At 43.9% G+C, this 18,021-nt stretch overlaps 1 protein-coding gene across 3 annotated transcripts in view; it reads right to left on the bottom strand.

Moving 5' to 3' along the window:
• LOC140458014 (protein kinase C-binding protein NELL2-like) overlaps positions 1-18,021 on the bottom strand; it is a 375,163-nt gene that overhangs the window by 207,631 nt on the left and 149,511 nt on the right. The gene's annotated exons all lie outside the window — the stretch shown is intronic.

Genomic DNA, 18,021 nt, shown 5'->3' with positions numbered 1-18,021 from the left:
TTCTGTAAGTTTCAATTAGATCCCTCCTAATCTTTCTAAACTCCTTCAAGTATAGACCCCAGAGTCCTCAAACATTCCTCATATGTTAAACTTTTCATTCCTGGGACCATTCTTCTGAATCTCCTCTGAACTCACTCCAGGACCAGTACATCCTTCCAGAGATATGGCTCCGAAAACTATGCAAAACTGCTTTTATATTTTATATTCAAGTCCTCTCAAAATAAATGCCATCGTTGTATTTGCCTTCCTAACTACTGACTCAACTTGCAAGTTTACCTTGAGAGAATCCTGGACTAGAACTCCCAAGTCTCTTTGCATGTCAGACTTCTGAATTTTCTCCCCATTTAGAAAATAGTCCAGGCCTCTATTCTTCCTACCAAAGTGTATGACCTCACACGTTCCCATGTTGTGCTCCATCTGCCACCTCTTTGCCCACTCTCCTAACCTGTCCAAATCCTTCTGCAGCTTCTCTGCCTCCTCAATGCTATCTGTCCCTCTACCTATCTTTGTATCATCTGCAAACTTAGCCAGAATGCCCTCAGTTCCTTCATCAATATCGTTAATGTATAAAGTGAAAAGTTGTGATCTGAACACTAAAGCCTTGCAGAACACCACTTGTCACCATCTACCATCCTGAGAAGGACCCTTTTATCCCCACTCTGCACTTGCTTGTGAGAGGAAATGTATTTGCCAGATGTAATTGCAACCAAACTGCTGCCTACCTGCCTTCTTGTTTCTTCTAACCCTTACAAGACTGTAAGATTTATCAGACATGTGAACAATGTTTATTTAGTTTTCCCTGGACCCCATGCGACTTCACCTTCTTCATTAGCCTATCATTGGGAACCTTTCAAACGCCTTACTAAAGTCCATGTATATGACATCTACATCCCTTCTCTCATCAATTAGCTTTGTCACCTCTTCAAAGAATTCTATTAGCTTTGTAAGACATGACCTTCCCTGCACAAAACCATGCTGCCTATCACTGATAAGCCCATTTTCTTCCAAATGGATATACGGATATATGTCTTATCCCTTAGTATCTTCTCCAGTATCTATCACTGACGTCAGGCTCGCGGGTCTATAACTACCTGGATTATCCCTGCTACCCGTCTCAAACAAGAGGACAACATTAGCAATTCTCCAGTCCTCTGGAACCTCCCCCGTTTTTCAGGATGATACAAAGATTTCTGTTAAAGCCCCAGTTATTCCCTCTCTCGCTTCCCTCAGTAACCTAGGATGGATCTCATCCACACCTGGGGACTTGTCCACCTTAATGTCTTTTAGAATGCCCAACGCTTCCTCCCTCCTTATGCCAACTTGACCTAGAATAATCAAAAATCCATACCTAACCTCAACATCTGCCACGTCTCTCTCCTCGGTGAATACCGATACAAAGTACTCACTAAGAATCTCACCCATTTTCTCTGTCTCTACGTATATCTTTCCTCCTTTGTCCTTCAGTGAGCTGACCCTTTCCCTCGTTACCCTCTTGCTCCTTATATATGAATAAGCCTTTGGGGTTTTCCTTAATCTTGCTCACTAAGGATATCTCATGACCTCTTTTAGCCCTCTTAATTCCTCGTTTCAGATTGATACTACATTCCCGATATTCTGCCAAAGCTTCATCTGACTTAAATCGCTTAGACATTATGTACACATCCTTCTTCCTGTTAGCTAGTCTCACAATTTCACCTGTCATCCTTGGTTCCCTAATCTTTCCATTTCTATCCCTCATTTTCACAGGAACATATCTTTCCTGAACTCTCATCAACTTCTCTTTAAAAGCCTTTAAAATTATCGAATGTGGATTTATCTTCAAACAGCTGCTCCCGATCTACATTCCCAAGCTCCTGCTGATGGATGATCTGTGGCCTAATTTCAAATACTCGCCTTTGGCCCATCTAACAATAGACCTTGTCTTTTTACCCTATCCATACTCCTCATGATATTATAAACCTCTATAAGGTCATCCCTCAGCTTCTGACACTCCAAGGAAAATAGCCCCAGTCTCCTCAGCCTCTCCCTATAGTTTACACCCTAAAGTCCAGTCAGCATCCTTGTAAACCTTTTCTGCATCCATTCAAGACTAACAATATCTTTCCTATAGCAGGGAGACCAAAATTGAATGCAGTATCCCAAAAATGGCCTAATCAATGTCCTGTACAGCCACAACAGGACCTCCCAGCTCCTGTACTCTGACCAATTAAAGGAAAGCATACCAAATGCCTTCTTCACTATCCTATCTACCTGCGACTCCATTTTCACTTGCACTCCAAGGTCTCTTTGTTCAGCAACACTGCACAGTACCTTACCATTAAGTGTATATTTCCTGCCCTGATTTGTCTTTCCAAATGTAGCACCTCACATTTATTGAAATTAAACTCCACCTGCCATTCCTCAGCCCTTTGGCCCATCTGATCAAGATCCTGTTGTACTCTGAGATAACCTTTGCTGTCCACAACACCTCCAATTTTTGTGTCATCTGCAAACTTACTAACTATACCCCTTATGTTCACATCCAAATCATTTATATAAATGACAAAAAGTGTTCAACAGTTTGCTTGATTTGTATATATTAGTCAGTTCTCTGAGCTACATACTTCGTGAATTCAATTTTCATTACGGGTTGTGTTGGGATTCAGAAACACAATCTGACCAAAAATCAAGAAACACATGAATAATGTATACATGGGCTTGCACAGTAAAGTTACCATAATCAAAAAGTGTGTCCCTGAAAAAGCACAGCAGGGCACTCAATATCTGAGGAGCAGGAGACTCAACATAAGCCCTTCATCAGGAATGTTGGGTGGAGTAGAGAGAAGGGGGCTGAGAGATAAATAGGAGGGTGGGGGTAGGGGCGATGGGGAAGGTAGCTGGGAAGGCAATAGGTAAATGCAGGTGGGGGGTGATGGTGATAGATTGGAAGTGGGGGCAGAGCAGATAAATGGGAAAGAAGATGAACAGGTAAGACAGTTCAAGAGGGCGGTGCCGATTTGGAGAGTTGGATCTGGGATGGGGGGAGGAGGGATGAGGAAACTGGTGAAATCGACATTGAGGCCATGTGGTTGGAAGGACCCAAGATGGAAGATGAGGCGAACCTCCTTCAGGTGACACCGTGGCTCAGTGGTTAGCACTGCTACCTCACAGCACCAGGGACCCAGGTTCAATTCCAACCTCAGGTGACTGTTTGTGTGGAATTTGTACATTCTCCTCATGTCTGAATGGGCTTCATACAGGTGCTCCAGATTGGATTAGATTTGATTCCTCACAGTGTGGAAACAGGCCCTTCAGCCCAACAAGTCCACACCAACCATCCAAAGAGTAACCCACCCAAACCCCTTTTCCCTCTGACTAACGCATCTAACGCTGTGGGCAATTTAGCATAGTCAATTCACCTGAACTGCACATCTTTGGACTGTGGAAGGAAACCCACGCAGACATGGGGAGAATGTATAAACTCCACACGGACAGTCACCCGAGGTTGGAATCGAATGTGGGACCCTGGTGCTGTGAGGCAGCAGTGCTAACCACTGAGCCACCGTGCCGCCCCCACAGTCCAAAGATGTGCAGGTTAGGTGAATTGGCCATGCTAAATTGTCCCTTAATGTTCAGGAATGTGTAGGTTAGGTGCATTAATCAGGGTTAAAACGTTGAGTAATGGGGTGGGGGTGGGGATGTGGGTCTGGGGTGGGTTGCTCTTCAGAGGGTCAGTGTGGACTTGTTGGGCTGAAAGGCCTGTTTGCACACTGTAGGGATTCTAAGAAAGAGTAACCTCAGCTGGTGCAGAAGCTGAACCTGTGTTGTTGGTATCACTCTATATCATAGACACCTTGTAGAGTACAGTCTCCAGCGCTCAAACCATTCCAGTTTATTCCACACAGCCACCTGTCTCTGGCAAATATTCTATTTCCCAATACACTGACCATAATTACAAAGGCAATGCTTAGACTGTATTAATTGAGACAGTTTTTTTAGACACTTAGGCAGCTATTTGCACCTCATTAAAGTGAGATTACTTGCCATTACGTCTGTGGCAGTGATATTGTTACACTTCCTTCCGTCATTTGATCTATTCCCCCAAATAATCTAAACCATTGCAAGACAAAGCAGCAAGTCTGTTTAAAAGCTTCATTCTTTCTAATTAGATTTGCTAATGGCCCTGGCAGAACAGTCAATGATTGATTGATCTTTGTGAAATGTACTCCTTGTAATACTTTCTCGTTCTTGCTCTCGCTGTCAAATTTCACAGGAAAAAGAACTGCCAAGGAATTTTTAAAATCGTAACTCAAGCCTCACCAAGAGCAAATTTAGTACCAGCCGAGTAGTAACACTTCCTTCTGCAATTACTGGGCAGATTTTGTCTCTGATGTAATGGTCATGCTACTAATGTTCAGGCTTGTCAGTACCTTCAGGCAATCCAAGTGTGTTCTGTGAATTGAGAACGTCCTGAATTTGTTAGTCTATTTATGTCACTTGCGCAAATACCACCTCACCCTTGTCTCCCAGTTACTTTTCCAGACACATGAGATTTGGTCATTAAATCGACATTAAATTCTTCAAGGCAAATTAAGGCAGGTAATTAGCAGCACAAGTATCTTTCTTAACAGTGTGATAACTATTCACACATGCGGTGGGGGGGGGGGGGGGGGGGGGTGGTAAGCTCAGTTGCCTGGATAGCTGGTTTTGCAATGGTGGAAGTGAGGACTGCAGATTAGAGTCGAGAGTCTGGTGCTGGAAAAGCACAGCAGGTCAGGCAGCATCCGTGGAGCAGGAGAATCGATGTTTCAGGCAAAAGCCCTTCATCATGAGGAATTTGCAACAGCAACAGTATGTGATGGATGGATAAGAAGGTGAGATTCACACGGATGATCCCTGGAATGACAGGTCTAGCATATGAGGAACGGCTGAGGATACTGGGATTGTATTCGTTGGAGTTTAGAAGATTAAGGGGAGATCTAATAGAGACGTACAAAATAATACATGGCTTTGAAAAGGTGGATGCTAGAAAATTGTTTCTGTTAGGCGAGGAGACTAGGACCCGTGGACACAGCCTTAGAATTAGAGGGGGTCATTTCAGAACGGAAATGCGGAGACATTTCTTCAGCCAGAGAGTGGTGGGCCTGTGGAATTCATTGCCACGGAGTGCAGTGGAAGCCGGGACGCTAAATGTCTTCAAGGCCGAGACTGATAGGTTCTTGTTGTCTAGAGGAATTAAGGGCTACGGGGAGAACGCTGGCAAGTGGAGCTGAAATGCGCATCAGCCATGATTGAATGGCGGAGTGGACTCGATGGGCCGAATGGCCTTACTTCCACTCCTATGTCTTATGGTCTTATGGTCTTATGGAAAGTCTCAGTCACATAGAGGGTTAACTCCAAGAAGGGTAAGAGAGGTCAGCACCTAGGGCAGGAGTCTTTTATGGATATGCCCATTTCAAACAGGTATGCTGGTTTGGAAAATGTAGGGGGTGATGGATTCTCAGGGGAACGTAGCACGAATAGCTAAGTTTCTGGTATTGAGATTGGCTCTAATACAACAAGGTGTACGTCGGCTTCCAAGAGATCAATTGTGTTAGGGGATTCTTTGGTCAGAGGTACAGACAGACGTTTCTGTGGCCAGCAGAGAAAAAGCAGAATGGTGTGTTGTTTCCCTGGTGCCAGGATCGAGGATGCCTCAGAGAGGGTGCAGAATGTTCTCATGGGGGAGAGGGGCCAGCAAGAGGTCATTGTCCACATTGGAACCAATGATATAGGAAGGGAAAATGATTTGGAGATGCCGGTTTTAGACTGGGGTGTACAAAGTTAAAAATCATACAACACCAGGTTATAGTCCAACAGGTTTAATTGGAAGCACACTAGCTTTCGGAGTGACGCTCCCTCATCAGGTGATCGTGGAGGGCTCGATCGTAACACAGAATTTATAGCAAAAATTTGCAGTGTGATGTAACTGAAATTATACATTGAAAAATTGATTGTCTGTTAAGCCTTTCATCTGTTAGAATGCAGTGATAGTTTCACTCCTTTCATGTGTAAATGGAAGGGAAAAGGTTGAGATTCTGAAGGGAGATTACAGAGAGTTAGGTAGAAACTTAAAAAGGAGGCCCTCAAGGGTAGTAATATCTGGATTACTCCCAGTGCTATGAGCTAGTGAGGGCAGCAATAGGAGGATAGAGCAAATGAAAGCATGGCTGAGGAGCTGGTGTATGGGAGAAGGATTCACATTTTTGGATCATTTGAATCTCTTTTGGGGGTGAAGTGACGTGTACAAGAAGGACAGATTGCACTTAAATTGGAAGGGGACTAATATACTGGCAGGGAAATTTGCTAGAACTGCTTGGGAGGATTTAAACTAGTAAGGTGGGAGAGGAGATAGTGAGGAAAGAGATCAATCTGAGAGTGGTACAGTTGAGAACAGACGTGAATCAAACGGTCAAGGCAGGCAGGGACAAGGTAGGACTAATAAATTAAACTGCATTTATTTCAATGCAAGAGGCCTAACAGGGAAGGCAGATGAACTCAGGGCATGGTTAGGAACATGGGACTGGGATACCATAGCAATTACAGAAACATGGCTCAGGGATGGGCAGGACTTGGTGCTTACTGTTCCAGGATACAAATGCTACAGGAAGGATAGAAAGGGAGGCAAAACAGGAGGGATAGGGGCATTTTTGATAAGGGATAGCATTACATCTGTGCTAAGGGAGGATATTCCCGGAAATACATCCAGGGAAGTTATTTGGGTGGAACTGAGAAATAAGAAAGGGATGATCACCTTATTGGGATTGTATTATAGACCCCCTCAATAGTCAGAGGGAAATTGAGAAACAAACTTGTAAGGAGATCTCAGCTATCTGTAAGAATAATAGGGTAGTTATGGTAGGGGATTTTAACTTTCCAAACATCGACTGGGACTGCCATAGTGTTAAAGGTTTAGATGGAGAGGAATTTCTTAAGTGCGTACAAGACAATTTTCTTATTCAGTATGTGGATGTACCTACTAGAGAAGGTGCAAAACTTGACCTACTCTTGGGAAATAAGGCAGGGCAGGTGACTGAGGTGTCAGTGGGGGAGCACTTTGGGGCCAGCGACCATAATTCTATTTGTTTTAAAATCGTGATGGAAAAGGATAGACCAGATCTAAAAGTTGAAGTTCTAAATTGGAGAAAGGCCAATTTTGACGATATTAGGCAAGAACTTTTGAAAGCTGATTGGAGGCAGATGTTCACAGATAAAGGGACGGCTGGAAAATGGGAAGCCTTCAGAAATGAGATAACGAGAATCCAGAGAAAGTATATTCCTGTTAGAGTGAAAGGGAAGGCTGGTAGGTATAGGGAATGCTGAATGACTAAAGAAATTAAGGGTTTGGTTAAGAAAAAGAAGGAAGCATATGTCAGGTATAGACAGGATAGATCGAGTGAATCCTTAGAAGAGTATAAAGGAAGTAGAAGTATGCTTAAGAGGGAAATCAGGAGGACAAAAAGGGGACAAGGGATAGCTTTGACAAATAGAATTAAGGAGTATCCAAAGGGTTTTTACAAATATATTAAGGACAAAAGGGTAACTAGGGAGAGAATAGGGCCCCTCAAAGATCAGCAAGGTGGCCTTTGTGTGGAGCCACAGAAAATAGGGGAGATGCTAAATGAATATTTTGCATCAGTATTTACTGTGGAAAAGGATATGGAAGATATAGACTGTAGGGAAATAGATGGTGACATCTTGCAAAATGTTCAGATTACAGAGGAGGAAGTGCTGGATGTCTTGAAACGGTTAAAGGTGGATAAATCCCTAGGACCTGATCAGGTGTAACCGAGAACTCTGTGGGAAGCTAGAAAAGTGATTGCTGGGCCTCTTGCTAAGATATTTGTATCATCGATAGTCACAGGTGAGGTGCCGGAAGACTGGAGGTTGGCAAACGTGGTGCCACTGTTTAAGAAGGGTGGTAAAGACAAGCCAGAGAACTATAGACCGGTGAGCCTGATGTCAGTGGTGGGCAAGTTGTTGGAGGGAATCCTGAGGGACAGGATGTACATGTATTTGGAAAGGCAAGGACTGATTCGGGATGGTCAACATGCTTTGTGCATGGAAAATCATGTCTCACAAACTTGATTGAGTTTTTTGAAGAAGTAACAAAGAAGATTGATGAGGGCAGAGCAGTAGATGTGATCTATATGGACTTCAGTAAGACATTCGACAAGGTACCCCAGGGGAGACAGATTAGCAAGGTTAGATCTCATGGAACACGGAGAACTAGCCATTTGGATACAGAACTGGCTCAAAGGTAGAAGACAGAGGGTGGTGGTGGAGGGTTGTTTTTCAGACTGGAGGCCTATGGCCAGTGGAGTGCCACAAGGATCGGTGCTGGGCCCTCTACTTTTTGTCAGTTACATAAATGATTTGGATGCGAGCATAAGAGGTACAATTAGTAAATTTGTAGGTGACACCAAAATTGGAGGTGTAGTGGACAACAAAGAGGGTTACCTCTGATTACAACAGGATCTGGATCAGATGGGCCAACGGGCTGAGAAGTGGCAGATGGAGTTTAATTCAGATAAATGCGAGATGCTGCATTTTGAGAAAGCAAATCTTAGCAGGACTTATACACTTAATGGTAAGGTTCTAGAGAGTGTTGCTGAACAAAGAGACCTTGGAGTGCAGGTTCATAGCTCCTTGAAAATGGATTTGCAGGTAGATAGGATAGTGAAGAAGGCGTTTGGTATGCTTTCCTTTATTGGTCAGAGTATTGAGTACAGGAGTTGGGAGGTCACGTTGAGGCTGTACAAGACATTGGTTAGGCCACTGTTGGAATATTGTGTGCAATTCTGGTCTCCTTCCTATCGGAAAGATGTTGTGAAACTTGAAAGGGTTCAGAAAACATTTACAAGGATGTTGCCAAGTTTGGAGGATTTGAGCTATAGGGAGAAGCTGAACAGGCTGGGGCTGTTTTACCTGGAGCGTCGGAGGCTGAAGGGTGACCTTATAGAGGTTTACAAAATTATGAGGGGCATTGATCGGATAAATAGATAAAATCTTTTCCCTGGGATCGGGGAGTCCAGAACTAGAGGGCATAGGTTTAGGGTGAGAGGGGAAAGATATAAAAGAGACCTAAGGGGCAACCTTTTCATGCAGAGGGTGGTACCTGTATGGAATGAGCCGCCAGAGGATGTGGTGGAGGCTGGTACAATTGCAACATTTAAGAGGCATTTGGATGGGTATATGAATAGGAAGGATTTGGAGAGATATGGGCCGGGTGCTGGCAGGTGGGACTAGATTGGGTTGGGATATCTGGTCGGTGTGGACAGGTTGGACCAAAGGGTCTGTTTCCATGCTGTACATCTCTATGACTCTATGACTCTCTCAAGTATGAGGCTGGGACCCTCGGGGGTAGAGAGATAAATGGGAGGGGATGAGGCTGAGGGGGAAAGGTAGCTGAGAGTGCAATAGATTGATGGAGGGTGAGGTAAAGGTGATAGGTTGGAGGGGAGGGTGGAATGAATAGGTGGGAAGGAAGATGGACAGGTGGCACAGATCAAGAGGATGGTGCTGAGATGGTTGTGGATGGGGCTGAGGGAAGGTAGCTCAGAGTACGATAGGTGATGGAGGTGGGGGTAACGGCGATAGGTGGGAAACAAGAGTGGAGTGGCCGAACACGTGAACTCCCCCTCCCACTCTGCCAAGGACATGCGGGTCCTGAGCCTCCTTCATCATCACTCCCAAACCACCCAACGCCTGGAGGAAGAACACCTCATCTTCTGCCTCGGGACCCTCCAACCCCAGGGCATCAATGTTGCTTTCACCAGTTTCCTCATTTCCCCTCCCCCCACCTTACGCCAGTTGCAATCTTCCATCCCAGCACCGTTCTCATGACCTGTGCCACCTGTCCATCTTCCTTACCACCTATCTGCTCCACTCTCCCCTCCAACCTATCACCTTTACCTCCACCTCCATCCACCTATTGCACTCTCGGCTACCTTCCCCCCTCAGCCGACCCCTCCCATTTATCTCCCCCCCCCCCCCCCCCCCCCAACCGAGACTCCCAGCCTCATTCCTGATGAAGGGCTTTTGCCCGAAACGTTCATTCTCCTGTTCCTCGGATGCTGCCTGACCCACTGTGCTTTTCTAGCGCCACACTCTCAATGCGCGATGGTGGTAGGGGCAGGAACAATGGCGTTATTTAAGATGTATCTAGACAGATACATGAATGGGCAGGGAGCAAAGGGATACAGATCCTTAGCAGTTAGAGGGTTGATTTAGATAGAGGATGTGGATTAGCACAGACTTGGAGGGCCAAATAGCGTGTTCCTGTGTTGTAATATTCTTTGTATGATCTCATTGTATAGCAGAACAGGCTGGAGGAGCTGAATGGCCTGCTCCTGTTTCCATGTTCCTATCCTCTGTCACTCAAAAATTAAACAATTTAACTTGACAGGAGTGAATAGTTCTTTGTGATTTTATTAATATCAACTTCCTCATTTAATTTATTTCCTTAATTAACCTTTGCCAATTTTCCTCTCTGTCATAGCTTGACCGTTCTTTTTCAATTCAAAGTAGAGTTCAGTTCCAACTTAACCTCCTCTTCAGTTATGTCTTTGCCTCTTTTTTTTTCAATCCCTAATTCACATTGTTTGGAGTGAAACCAGTTGGTTCCATTTTAAGTGAATGTCTCAGGTAATTTGGTGTCCTCCCTATAACATTACAACCTTAAACACGTAAAAAATATGTTTTGAATTGAAGGGTGTAGAAAAAATACAAATGCAACATGCCACAAGATGCAGATTATCACAATCATTAGCATTTTGGAATTATATAAAATAAAGAACTTTTTAGATGTATCTTGGCATAAAATACTTCAGTTAGTTAGTTGGTGCCAGTGTTGGACTGGGCTGTACAAAGTTAAAAATCACACAACACCAGGTTATAGTCCAACAGCTTTATTTGGAAGCACTAGCTTTCGGAGCGCTCAACTGGTTATCTTTGATTTATTGAATATTGATAATCAGTTGTATTAAATGTGGAAGCAATATCTTTAATTGCTACTTTCTGATCTCAGAGAGTCTGATTTCAAGGAATTTCCACAATTGCTGGGATTGGAGAGTTTGCGCTATAGTGAAAGGCTAGATATTTTCACTGGAGCATTGGAGGCTGAGGGGTGACTTTATAGAGGTTTATAAAATCATGAGGGGCATGGATAGGGTAAATAGACAAGGGTAGAGGAGTCCAAAACTAGACGGCATAGGTTCACGGTGAGAGGGGAAAGATATAAAAGGGACCTTAGAGGCAACTTTTTCATGCAGAGGGTGGTGTATGTATGGAATGAGCTGCCAGAGGAAGTGGTGGAGGCTGGTACAATTGCAACATTTAAAAGGCATCTGGATGGGTATATGAATAGGAAGGGTTTAGAGGGTATGAGTCAAATGCTGGCAACTGGTGTTAGATTAATTTAAGATATCTAATTGGCGTGGACAAGTTGGACCAAAGGGCTTGTCTCTGTGCTGTACACCTCTATGACTCTGGTATAATCATGATTGTCATTTTGTGAAAGCACGTGCCTGTTAGGTACAGAAATTAATTAGACAATTGGATAGATATATGGAAAGGTATACAGGTATATGGAAGGCTGGGAAATTGGTGTGCAATCACCCTTGGGTGACTCTTTAAGGGTTAATACAAGTCAGATTGAATGTTAGCTTAATTTGGAACTGCACAGGCACAGTGATATGAGCTATTTCAATAGACAAAGAGACATAACCATGCTATTGTATATAAAAGTAGATACTCATTAATGTTACAGAGAGGTAATTGCTGTAAATGAGAACCTTTTAGCATTTTCAAGAGACATGGTTTTAGGGCATGGACACAGCAGGAGTTCAATTCGCCTTACAACAGAAAGCATTTATCTTAACTGGAGCTTTCACCTGAGGCAACAACAGTGTATAGGCTCGTACAAATGGTTATCACCAAGTGCATAAGAATGTAAAAAAAACTTAATTCATTAAACAATCTTCCTCAAGCATAGGGTATCCATATACATAGGGTAGAATAAAGCTTTCTAAAAACCGAAAGAACTCTGGATGGTGCAAATCAGAAAAACAGAAGTTGCTGTGAAGAGAAATCAGAGTTAATCAGGAATGGTCACCGGACCTAAAACATTAACTCTGATTTCTCTCCACAAATACTGCCAGACCTGTTGAGCTTATCCAGCCATTTCAGTTTTTGTTTTAGAATAAAGCTTTTCCTTGTTTGGTCCCCGAATCATTTTCATGCTGAGTGTCACCCCAGGCTCAGGTAAGGGTCAGGATTACCAACCACGGCCAACAATGGAAGCAGTGAATTTTCGGAGGTACTGGTGGAAGGGGTGGTATTTTGAGGGACAATGGCCGCTTATAGGTGGAAGACCATTCAGGTAAAGGGCTTAAATTTCCTTTAAACACACAATACAAAGGGAATGTGAAACCATCTCAGGTTTCTTATTGTTCAAGGATTTTGAAAATGTGAGGCCAGCTGAAGCGAAAAGCTCAGGACCACAAGGCATGGGGAAATGAGCAGAGGATATGACCTTGTGTAGATCACCACCACAAAGCTCTTTATGCCAATCATAAGCAAAATGGTACATAAACTATCAAGGAAAACTTGGCAACAATGTGAAAATACTGGATAAGTGGTGCTGGAAGAGCACAGCAGTTCAGGCAGCATCCAACGAGCAGCGAAATCGACGTTTCGGGCAAAAGCCCTTCATCAGGAATAAAGGCAGTGAGCCTGAAGCGTGGAGAGATAAGCTAGAGGAGGGTGGAGGTGGGGATAGAGTAGCATAGAGTACAATGGGTGAGTGGGGGAGGGGATGAAGGTGATAGGTCAAGGAGGAGAGGGTGGAGTGGTTGGTTGGAAAAGGAGATAGGCAGGTCGGACAAGTCCGGACAAGTCAAGGAGTCAGTGCTGAGCTGGCAAACTTCCAGCTCAGCACTGTCTCCTTGACTTGTCCGGGCAAACTTCCAGCTCAGCACTGTCTCCTTGACTTGTCCGGGCAAACTTCCAGCTCAACACTGTCCCCTTGACTTGTCCGGACTTGTCCTACCTGCCTATCTCCTTTTCCACCTATCCACTCCACCCTCTCCTCCTTGACCTATCATCTTCATTCCCTCCCCACTCACCCATTGTACTCTATGCTACTGTCTTCCCACCCCCACCCTCCTCTAGCTTATCTCTCCACGCTTCAGGCTCACTGCCTTTATTCCTGATGAAGGGCTTTTGCCCGAAACGTCGATTTCGCTGCTCGTTGGATGCTGCCTGAACTGCTGTGCTCTTCCAGCACCACTAATCCAGTATTTGGTTTCCAGCATCTGCAGTTATTGTTTTTACCTCTTAGCAATGTGAAAATAACCATCAACAGACAAAAGGACACGAACTGATGAAATTTGTTCTGTTACTTTATAAAGATTCACATGAATAATATCTTTGGACTCATTTCAAATTGACAAATATAGGACCATGAGATTTTGGAGCAGAAATAAGCCATTCAGCCCATTGATCTGCTCTGTCTTTCAATTCTGGTCTCCCTCCTTTCGGAAAGATGTTGTGAAACCTGAAAGGGTTCACAAACGATTTACAAGGATATTGCCAGGATTGGAGGGTTTGAGCTACCGGGAGAGGCTGAACAGGTTGGGGCTGTTTTCCCTGGAGCATCAGAGGCTGAGGGGTGGCCTTACAGAGGTTTATAAAATCATGAGGGGCATGGATAGGGTAAATAGACAAGGTCTTTTCCCCTGGGGTAGGGGAGTTCAGTACTAGAAGGCTTAGGTTTAGGGTGAGAGGGGAAAGATATAAAAAGGACCACAGAGGGTGGTATGTGTATGGAATGAGCTGCCAGAGGAAGTGGTGGAGGCCATTACAACTGCAACATTTAAAAGACACCTCAATGGGTATATGAATAAGAAGGGTTTAGAGGGATATGGGCTAAGTGCTAGCAAATGGAACTAGATTGGGTTGGGACATCTGGTCAGAATGGACAAGTTGGACTGAAGGGTCCGTGCTGTACATCTCTGTGACTCTGAGATCATGGCCGAACTGATAATCATGGATTTCACTTTCCTGCCGTTTCCCCATAACCTTCGATTCCATTTCTGATTGAAAATCTAAAGGAGCCTTGAATATATACCACTAACTTTAAAATGTGTAATAAATATTTAATGAATACAAAATTGACAGTAAGTTAATTAAACTTGATTATATAATAGCCAAGAGTGTGGTGCTGGAAAAGTACAGCCGGTCAGGCAGTATCTGTGGAGCTTGAAAATCAACGTTTCGGGCAAATGCTCTTCATCAGGAATAAAGCTGGGAGCCTCGGGGGTGGGGACATAAATGGGAGGGGGTGGAGTTCGGTGGAAGGTAGTTAAGCGGTGGATGGAGGTTGGGGTAAAGGTGATAGGCTGGAGGGGAGGTGGAGCGGATAGGTGGGAAGGAAGATGGACAGGTGGGACAGGCCGTGAGGAAGGTGCTGAGCTGGAATGTTGTAACTGGGATAAGGTGTGGGGAGGAGAAATGAGGAAACTGGTGAAATCTTCCTTCCCACCTATCCGCTCCACTCTCCTCTCCAACCTTTCATTTTTACCCCCACCTCCATCCACTTATTGCACTCTCAGCTACCTTCCCCCCAACTCCATCCTCCTCCCATTTATCTCTCCACCCCCCAAGGCTCCTAGCCTCATTCCTGATTCAGGGTTTTTGCCCACAATGTCGATTTTCCTGCTCCTTGGAAGCTGCCTGACCTGCTGTGCTTTCCAGCACAACACTCTTGACTCTAATCTCCAGCATCTGCAGTCCTCACTTTCGCTTAATTATATAATAGCATGTTCTTCTTTTTAAAGTTAATCTAACAATTTTTTATTTTTCAGAAGGATGCCCTTCTTTTTCATTCTCTGTTATAGCGCAGAGATTGAGTTCAGAGGTCTTCCCAAAAACCTTCAATAACAACTGAAAAGACTTAATAAGAAAGCAGGCTGCAATTCCCTATCAGTGCCTAGAATTTTGTTTTGTGGATTAACTGTAACATTGGCATTCATAGAGACGGCCATGGCTTGCTGTTTCAACAAAGTAATGCTTCACCGCACATCTAACAGTGGAAGATCAGTGATAGGATCAGCAAGTGGGAAATCATTTTCACAAGGAGTAGAAATAGCCACTTCTTGTGTGTATAAACATTGAAAAAGGTATAAGATGAACAAACCCAAGTCCACCCTCATTTTACTCACATTTCCCTTCAACATTCTGCACTGTTTCAATTCCTTTCATCTGTTTTTAGACTTGGATTTAGCTGTATGAAATGCATTCTCTCTAAATGTCATTTTGCTTTATAGCTTGTCATTCTTCTTTCTAAGGAGGAGGAAGAGGAGATCCATGGAATTACAGACCAGTTAGACTAACTTGTGTGCTGGGGCAATTGCTGGAGTCTACAATCAATGATTGGGGTAACTGAACATCTTTAAAATTTTCAATTAATCAGAGTGAGCTAGCATGGATTCAGGATTAGTGGATCATGCCTACCTAACCTCATTGAAATTTTTTAAAGAGGGGATTAAGTTAGTGGACAGGAGAATGTTTGTAGATATTGTTTTCTGGACTTTCAGAAGGTATTTGATAAAGTCCCACATAAGAGACTATTAACTCAGCTAGACGCCCAAAGAATTGAAAGCAAATTACTGACATGGCTCGGAAACTGGTTGAGACAGGCAATAGAAAGTAAGGATAATGATAAGTACTCAAGTTGGTAACGTGACCAGTGGTGTCCTACAAGGTGTGTTACGGCCTCAATTATTCCCATTATTTATTAATGACTCGTATAGTGGCATTGAAAGTCATTATCCAAATATGCTGATGACACAAAGCTAGGCAGCATTGTGGATAGTGCAGGACATAGAGTCATAGAGTCATAGAGATGTACAGCATGGAAACAGACCCTTCGGTCCAACCTGTCCATGCCGACCAGATATACCAACCCAATCTAGCCACTGCCAGCACCCGGCCCATATTCCTCCAAACCCTTCATATACATATACCCATCCAGATGCTTTTTAAATGTAGCAATCAGACTAGCCTCCACCACTTCCTCTGGCAGCTCATTCCATCCACGTACCACCCTCTGTGTGAAAATGTTCCCCCTTAGGTCCCTTTTATATCTTTCCCCTCTCAGCCTAAACCTATGCCCTCTAGTTCTGGACTCCCTGACCCCAGGGAAAAGACTTTGTCTGTTTATCCTATCCATGCTCCTCATGATTTTATAAACCTCTATAAGGTCACCCCTCAGCCTCCGACGCTCCAGGGAAAACAGCCCTAGCCTATTCAACCTCTCCCTACAGCTCAAAATCCTCCAACCCTGGCAACATCCTTGTAAATCTTTTCTGAACCCTTTCAAATTTCACAACATCTTTCCGATACGAAGGAGGTATTCAATTAACTCAGCTAGGTAAGCAAGATAATTCTGTAGCATTCAATTTAAATTAAATGAGATGCAGAAACATAGCTCTTCAAGCCTGTTGCATTCATTATGATCCTGGCTGATTATCAAACTCCATATTCTTTGATTCCTTTAACCCCAAGAAAAATATCCAAAACCATTCTTGAAAAGAGCCAGCAACTAGGGCTCACAATTCCAAGACTGCAAGCAAGCAAGCTAGGAGTGAGATGAGAAGCTGCTCTACTCAATTGTTACAATTTGGAATGAGCTGCCTGGAATGATAGTGGAGGAAGATTCCATGGGAGGCTTCAAAGCAGAGCTGGATGTGTAGTTGGAAGTCTGAAATCAGAGGTTTTCAGAGATAGGGCTGGAACTAGGCAAAAGTGAGGACTGCAGATACTGGAGATTAAAGTCAAAATTAGAGTGGTGCTGGAAAGGCACAGCAGGTCAGGCAGCATCCGAGGAGCAGGAAAATCGGCGTTTCGGGCAGGAGCCCTTCATCAGGAATGGAGACTGGGATGAGCCAGTTAGCTCTTTCAGGAACTGGTATGGACATGGGTCAAATGACTTCCTTCTGCATTATAAAATTCTATGATGTGATAGCATAAAATTACAAAGGGATATTAGTAGATGACATGAATAGGCAAAACTATGGCAGATGGAGTTCAATGTAAGCAAGTGAAAGATTATCCATTTTGGACCAAAAAGGATAGATCAGGGAACTTTCTAGATGGTATGAAGGTCAATACAATGAAGGTCCAAAGAGACTTGGGTGTGGGGAGAGGGGGTGTGTGGTGGTCAGGTGAATAGATATTTAAAATGTCACAAACAAGTGCAGAAAATAATCAAGAAAGCTAATGGAATGTTGCTCTTTATATCTAGATGATTGGAGTATAAGGCTGCAGAAATTATACTGTGGTTATACAAAATCTGGTTAGACCACACTTGGAGCAGATCTGGGCACCATACCTTGGGAAGGATTAGATTAGATTCCCTACAGTGTGAAAAAAGGCCCTTCGGCCCAACCAGTCCACACTGACCCTCCGAAGAGTAACCCACCCAGACCCATTTCCCTCTGACTAATGCACCTAAACTATGGGCAATTTAGCATAGCCAATTCACCTGACCTGCACGTCTTTGGACTGTGGGAGGAAACCAGAGCACCCGGAGGAAACCCACACAGACATGGGGAGAATGTCCAAACTCCACACAGTCAGTCACCTGAGGCTGGAATCAAACCTGGGACCCTGGTGCTGTGAGGTAGCAGTGCTAACCACTGAGCCACTGTGCCACCAATATGGAGGAAGCCTATCCACCCTGGAGGGAGTAGCAAACCACAGAGACTTCATTTACTAATGGTTTGTGCTAGTTTTATGGTCACCATCCTGAAGCTAGATTTCAATTTTTATGAATTTATTAATTGAACTTTTAAAAATTCATCCATGACTGTCACTGGCCAGGCCAGCATTTATTGTCCATCCCTAATTACCCAGAGGACAGTTAAGAAACAACCATATTGCTGTGAGTCTCGAGTCACATGTAGGCCAGATCAGGTAAGGATAGCAATTTCCTTCCCT

The sequence above is a fragment of the Chiloscyllium punctatum genome, chromosome 32 (genome assembly GCF_047496795.1).
Source record: "Chiloscyllium punctatum isolate Juve2018m chromosome 32, sChiPun1.3, whole genome shotgun sequence".
NCBI classification, from domain to species: Eukaryota; Metazoa; Chordata; class Chondrichthyes; order Orectolobiformes; family Hemiscylliidae; genus Chiloscyllium; species Chiloscyllium punctatum.
This window is presented reverse-complemented; position numbering and strand designations above follow the sequence as displayed.